Genomic DNA, 7,337 nt, shown 5'->3' with positions numbered 1-7,337 from the left:
TGCACAATAAAGAAAGGTCTAGGAAATGACCCAGAAGTTAAGATAACTTCTTTCCTACATGAAGGCATGGTAGTGGTTGGGGGAAGTGACTGAGATTACTCATGCATTTTTGGTCTCCTGTCAAACCAACCTTAAGTGCATTTACATTGTGGTGAATTTTAAAATCTCAGATTCTTACCAGTTCATGCCCTAATATGTGTGCTCCTGTTCTTTATGTCACTGGGCAAAGATCTAGAAAACCTACAAAGTGCATCTAAACATTATTCTAAAACTAGTATTAGAAAGGCCCAGTTACCCCCACCCTCCAAATTTATATAAAGTATATTCTGAAGCAGAGTTTCCATGGTTTGGCATTTTCTGTTTAGGATTATGGCTGCAAATTGTATTCTTCCTAGGATCCGTAATAGGGCTGTTAACTGTGGGGGTAGAGTATGGGCTATGTGTATAAGGGAGAAATAGTTCCTTGGGGCCTTTAATAAAGGGAATGGAAAAGTGTTTACAAGAAGTAGGGACAGGGTGGGGAGGAAGCTGATAGCTTTTAAAGGGCTAGAAAATAAAATGTTCGTCTTTATTTTGAAGCTGAAATGTATAATGTATTAAAATAGATCATTTTGATAAACCAGAAATAGTTGGGTGACATTCTAAAAATTGTATTGAATTCTTACCTCTTTTTTTCTTCTCAAGAGAGAGGGAGAGTGAGAGACAGAGCAGGAGGGAGGTGTGGAGGGAAGATAAAGAGACATCTACTCTCAACATGGGGCCTTATAATGCTTCAATTACCCCCCAGCTCTCAAGTCAACTAGGATCACAGGGACACCTGTGCATACCTGGCATGCTCTGGTCAACTTGGAATCTGGACTCCTGGTCCTCCACATGCCTTCCAGTACTGCAAAGCCATGCCCTACTAGCTGCACCATTGTGGTTGGGCCTTCACATTTTTAACTTCTCATTTATATGTCTTTTAAATTGAGATCCTTATTAAACTAGTTGTAATTGACTTTATGAATGAGTACTGTTATCTTATTGGTAGTTTTGCTATTGATAATGATGAATAATTATGTATTATTATGTTTAGTTTTGTGTTGAATGCTATTGTTTTCATTAATTTCGACTGTAAAACATTTAAATTATATTTTAATCTCATTGATGTTGTTGGTTTCACCATCAGAAACCAAAAATGTTTTGGGATGAATGTCGAATAATTGATTTCACTCATATCAAATAAGGTTTATAAATGACCAGAGTCAGAATTTTAAAAAATTCATGATAGAATGTGTGAACACACACACAAGAGGGTAAGAGGAGAGGAGAGGGAGAGAAGGAGGGAGAGAGATGAGGACCCTCCATAAGGCTCAGTCACACCATGATCTTTTTTCTCCAGTCCTTTACCCCACTAGGATCCTGGGCACCCTCTCATGTGCCCAATATGTTTTCAGGACTACTGGACCAGGGGCTCTAACTACAGTTGCCATGTGGCATTTAGCTCTACAATCTGGTACTGCATCATGGAGACTGGGCCCAGGATCAGAATTTTATTTCCAAGTCCCTCACAGTACCATGTTCTCAAATGTGGATTTGACATTCATTGAGATTAGAGTAGTCATGATCTGATAGCCAGGTATCATGACATTTGTTCCCAATAGCCTAACACTTATGGCCAAATTCACATGAGGTGCCAGGAGAGTATCTCTAAGATTAGGTAAACAGGAGAATTTAGCCAGGTATATATTTAATTCACCTGCTGAGAAGTGCTGACTGGTGGTAAAGATGAGTGAAAGACAGTATTTATGTCACACCTCTAACTTTTGTAAGGACACTGCTGAAGGTTATAGTTCTTGTTCTCTCTCTCTCGTTTTTTTTTATAACAACACACACACACACACACACACACACACACACACACACACACAATGGAGAAATGGACAAAAGGTAAAATCTCCCATTGGAGGCTGATGAAAATTGTCAGATTAGATGGGCTCTTTGGGAGTTATTACTTATTATAGAGTTCTGCATATACCCAGAAGAGCACGAGAAATCACATGTCAAGGTCACTCTGCTCAGCAGAAACTTCCTTAATGCCACATAATAATGAGTGAAATGGATGCAAATAAAGCTTTGACTACCAGCAACTCATTAAAACTGTCTGTGCTCAAGCTATATTTGTTCTGCAAGCCATGTAGCGTCTGTTCAAAGACCCCAGCATTTTTGACAGTGATAATTGATGCTTTTCTGCCAAAATTCTGTCAGCTTAAGCATCTAGCTAACTAAGGTCGGTCCCTCCCAGGTTAGAGTTCACCTCTGGGGTAGGTGGTATCCCTAAAGGCAGCCCAGCCTTCCCCTTGAGATCATAGAAATCTCTGTCCTTAGAAAGCCAATAGTGAGGGCAGGCTCTGCTGTTTTGGTCAGAAATTTTGTCTCGATGTTTGGAGTGATCTTGTCCCCCAGTTATGGTATAGAAAGATAATCAGGCTTTCAGTCAAGTTAAAAGAAAAAGGACTGCTCCAAATTCATGTGCAGAGCATTTAATGATCATAATGCCTCTAGGAGATAAGCCAGGCAAATTCTTAAAGTCAGTAGTCAGCATTTCCAGGTTCTCATGGAAAAATAAGGGATCTGTGTTTATTGGGTGATTACTCTGTGCCAAGAATTGCACTCGATGCTTTATGTGTATGATGTAACCCATAGCACAACCCTTTTAGAGTCTCTTTGGAGAATGAAAAAACTAAGGCTCAGAGAAGTTGTCACTTGCTCAGGAACTTACACGCAGAAACTGAATTCCTAGCCATCTCTGAAATGAAGACTCGTTTTCCCTCCTGAGATTCTTCCTTTAAAAAAAAATGCAAAAAGATGCAGATTATCCCATTGGTCTCTTCAATATTGTCTGAATCTTTTAGAGCTGACTATCTAGCTGGGAAGGTAGTCTTTCAGTAATAAGCAGAGTCCCCTCACTGTAGTTATTGAAGGGAGGATGGTTAACCACATGTTTACAGTGTCATAGAAGGGATTAATGTATCTGGCAAGGCAGTGTGTGCTAGTGGTTTACATGTTACTGATGGGAAATTGAAAGAAATTTTAATAGTTGCATATTTTAATACATATTAGAAAAAAACCCCAATATATCAGCTGGTGATTTCACAGATATCACTGTTTAGTCTTAACTAAGTAAAAATAAATCACCTATTTTGCAGAAACACATGAAGTAGATAATAAAGGTCTGTAGATATTACAAAAATTGCGACAGCAATGTGGGACTTATTGATGTTTAGAAATCACTAGGTAGACTTGGACTTAAGGGCCCAGGGTCTTATGCAGGCTTGGAGGAACAAATACTTTTACACAGACAAGCAGACTCAGGTACAGAAACGCCTTGATCCAGGTATGCTGTGACTGGGTAGTTGAGGTGAAGTATTGATTGCAGGTGGCAGAGCTTCTCAAGTCCCTAAAGACCCCACATCTGTCAGAACTTTCCCTGTCTTCTCAGAAGAAGCAGATCTACAGGGGTGAGTAGTATTTAAATAGAGACTCTGGCCTAATCTGAATGGCTTTATTACTTTGTGGCTGTGGGTGATCTCCTTCTTTCTTGTTTTATCTCTTGGTTAAGAGCTCAGATTCCAAGCTGCATAAACCCAGAGTCACTCATGTGACTTTAGACAAATTCCTTACCTATTATCAGCCTCAGTTTCCTCATCTATAAGATGGAAAAAATAGTAGTACTTCTTTTAGGGTTGTTACAGAAATGAGATGAGAAAATATGAATAAAGCATACTGACTGGCTCAACAAATCTTAGTGATTCCTGTTAATAATTGGTAATACCATATCGGATTAGCTCTTTGACTTCCCAGTGACCTGGGCTTTGTACCACCAGATATTTCATTTTAATCAACAATACTACACCATTACTTGAGTTTAATCATAAATTAATTTGAGTCAAAGTTCTTGCTTACAATTTCTCAAATATCAAGGGAAATATATGATTTTTTAAAAAAAAGAATTATTTATTTAATTTTATTTATTATCATTATTCTTCAATTTGAGCAGAGAGAGCGAGGGAGAGTGACAAAGCAAGCCACCAGGTCCAGGACTCAAACTGCAGTTGGCCATGTGGGAGTTCAGTGCCCCAATCATCACACCACCTGCCAGCCCCAGGAAATCTTTATGATTACACTATGGTCAAATCTCCCCATTCTCTTATCGTTTCAGCTCCTCCTCTGAGTTACCTCATGGCTTAGGAATGGATAAGGCCTCCATGCCTCATCTCTTAGAGGACAAAGGCCAATGCTGGCTGATGACCCTCCCTTCCCACCACACTCCCATGTGCAAATTGGCCTGCAGGTCCCTCCCTGTTGTTGGTCTGAGTCTCCAGGGAGCACAGAGGGTTTTTCATAGTGTTGGCTCTGGCCATGGTGCCTGAGGACACAGACATATTTTTAGTATCTCCTCCCTAGGGTCTGGTTGAAAAGGACATGACTATTTTTTATGCCTAATGTCAACTTCTGAATAAACAGGGTGAAGAACTCACTTCTGTCAGTAGGGCCCAAGCAATGTGAAGGTGAGTTTTCCCCTCCATCATTGGATATCATTTTCCTAAGACCCATAAAAAAGTGCTTTATAAACTCAAAGGAGCAGATGGAAGATTTTATAAGGGAGAGAATGAAGGACTGTGTCAAAGGCTACTTTGGAGAAGAGGGGTTGAGTTCAGGTAGTCTCAGGGGAACTGCACAAGGACCAGATACAGGCAGATTCAGGCAGAGGTTTTCGATGCCATGTTTCTAGTTATCAGAGCTAAGTAGGATTGGCATGCCATATTGAGACACCCTTGAATATATTCTAGCAAATATGTGGAGGCCTTGGGCAAGATGTTATCCAGAGTCCTTGCAAACAGGAAACTGAATGACGTGGTCTCAGAGGCCCTGCCACTGCTATGGTATGCTGATGGTGATGATGATGATAGTGAACTGCAGGAAACAGCTACCACTCTTAGGGCTGGGAGAACAGAGGGAAGAAGTTGAGGCTGTCAGAAACTTGGAGAGGGGAACCCATACCTCTGTGCATCAGTGATCCTGATGTCTCAGGGGAAAGAAAGAAAGGGTACTATAATGTGGCCGATGCTGATAAAACTGCAGACAGAATTACTGTACTGTAGGAACAAACTGCTTGCAGCCAGGATAAAGAAGAAACATTGCTGAGGCCATGCTGACCTAAATGGGAAGCAGGCAGGAAGGAGCAGATTGCTTCTGCCTCCTTTAGGTCTCTCTCTAGGTCTCTCCTCTTGAGAGAGAGGAGAGCATCTGGCAAAGAAAAAAAAATGGGCCATGCAGAGTCCAGTCTCCAGCTCACTAAGCAAAAGGTACAAGGGTGGGCTGAGAGGTGAGAGATAACAACTTAGTAACTGATACGTTGCCAAAGTTCCTTTCAGGTCAGAGTCTGTGACTCATGTTCTGAGCCCATGCAGAGCACAGACTAACTCTGTCCGTGGGCTTTGGGGAGCCAGCATGGTCTGGTAGAACGCCTTTGAGCTTTGGACTCATATCTAGGTTAGAATCCTACCTCTGACTCTTAACAACTATGGTATGGAAATTGGGCAAATTACTTCAACTTTCCCTAAGCCTCATTTCCTCTTCTACAAACTGGTGATACCAATGTACATCGCACAGGGTTATTGTGATAATTAAAGAAGAAGACACATGAAAAGTGCCAAGTGGGAGTATCTGGCACATACATGGTAGCCATTATCATCATTAGGGATTCTCGTTCAGTGAGTGCTCATCGACTTGTTCCCTTGGTTGGCTGCCCGGACTGTTGTCACTGTTTTGTTTCTCCATTTTGTTGTGGCTTGGTGGGCCAGGATGACCTGGGCAGTAGGTCAACAGTGGTCACTGGTCCCATGCCACCTGGGCTGCCAGGGGCAGCATTTGCATAACTCTGCTCTTGGCTCTTGTGGAAAACAGTACTTCACCCAGACTGGAGTTTAGTAGTTTGGCTCCTGTGTTTGTGTTCTGTGTAGGCTGGGGGTGATGTTCCTGCCACTGTGCTGAGCTTGAGCTGCAGTGAGTAGGCTCCTTTGGACACCTTTCAAGTTGGAGGCAAGAACTTGGCTTTCTAGGCAGAAAGTCTGTGAACTAGGAAAACCATCTAAACTCTTTTTTCTCTTCTCAGCATGGTTCTGATCCTCTTACTTTTTCTGGGTGAGCTCTTAGACTAGGAATAGTACAGAAATACAGACTATCCATATTATTGGTGGCATTAAGAACTGGTATTTATTAGGTACCTATTTGGTGCCAACTATTGTGCATGGCCCTTTATATGCATTATCTCTAATCCTTGAATCCTACAAGGTAAATTTTAGTTTCTTGATGTTACATATGAGGAAACTGAGGCACAGAGCTGTTATTCAATTTGCCCAGGGTTTTCAAATAGTATTAAGAACTAAAGTCTGTTGAATTCTAAGCCATTCCTTTACTATTAAGCCAGTGGTGATTATAAGTAATACAAGTTTAGAAACTATATTTTTCTGGATTACACAGTGGGGTATTACCTAGTAGTATAACTAATATGCTCCCTCCAACTTCCCATTAAAATAATGATAAGAATAGTTAATAATGGCATATTTTAAAAATACTTTATTATTTATTTATTTTAATTTGACCAGAGAAGAGCAGAGCAAGAGAGAGAAAGAGAGGGAAAGTGAGAAAGCAAGCTGCCAGGTCCAGGACTTGAACCATGATCAGCCATGTGGGAGTCCAGCGCCCTTAACCACCATACCAGCTACTGGCCCCAATAATGGCATCTTTTTAAGCAGCCCTCTCATACATTTTTACCCAGTCCAGCAAGAAAATATCTAAAAAACAAAAAAACAAAAAGAAGATGCTTTCTCATAACTCAGAAGGACAGTTTTGATATGATTTGAATCTGTTATAAACACTATTTTATTTGGCCAATATTCCAATAATTATAATCTTTGTAACTGTAAAGATTCTTTGAACCTAAGACAATGCAATCCGTTTATTACTATTATTATTTTTTATAGTAAAGCAATTTACTTAAAAGATACATCTCGGACAATTTTTCCCTTTAGATTACTCAGTAATTTTGAGATTTCTGCCAAGAGCATCTCAGGTGTTGTGATTCATCAGTGCTAGTTTTCAGAAGTTCTTGGATTTACCATCACCATCTATCCCTTTTCTACAGGCCCTGCATAGGTTTAGCTAGACAGGTCTTGTTAAATTCTACTTTACATGAGAAAAGTTTCTGGAAATACAGATTTCTCAAAATAGTAAGAACAGCAAAGTTGGCTTCAGAAAAACAATTCATGAGCTACACTTGCTTTATCTTCCAT

Source organism: Tupaia chinensis, unplaced genomic scaffold (assembly GCF_000334495.1).
Source record: "Tupaia chinensis unplaced genomic scaffold, TupChi_1.0 Scaffold000093_1, whole genome shotgun sequence".
NCBI lineage: Eukaryota > Metazoa > Chordata > Mammalia > Scandentia > Tupaiidae > Tupaia > Tupaia belangeri.
This window is presented reverse-complemented; position numbering follows the sequence as displayed.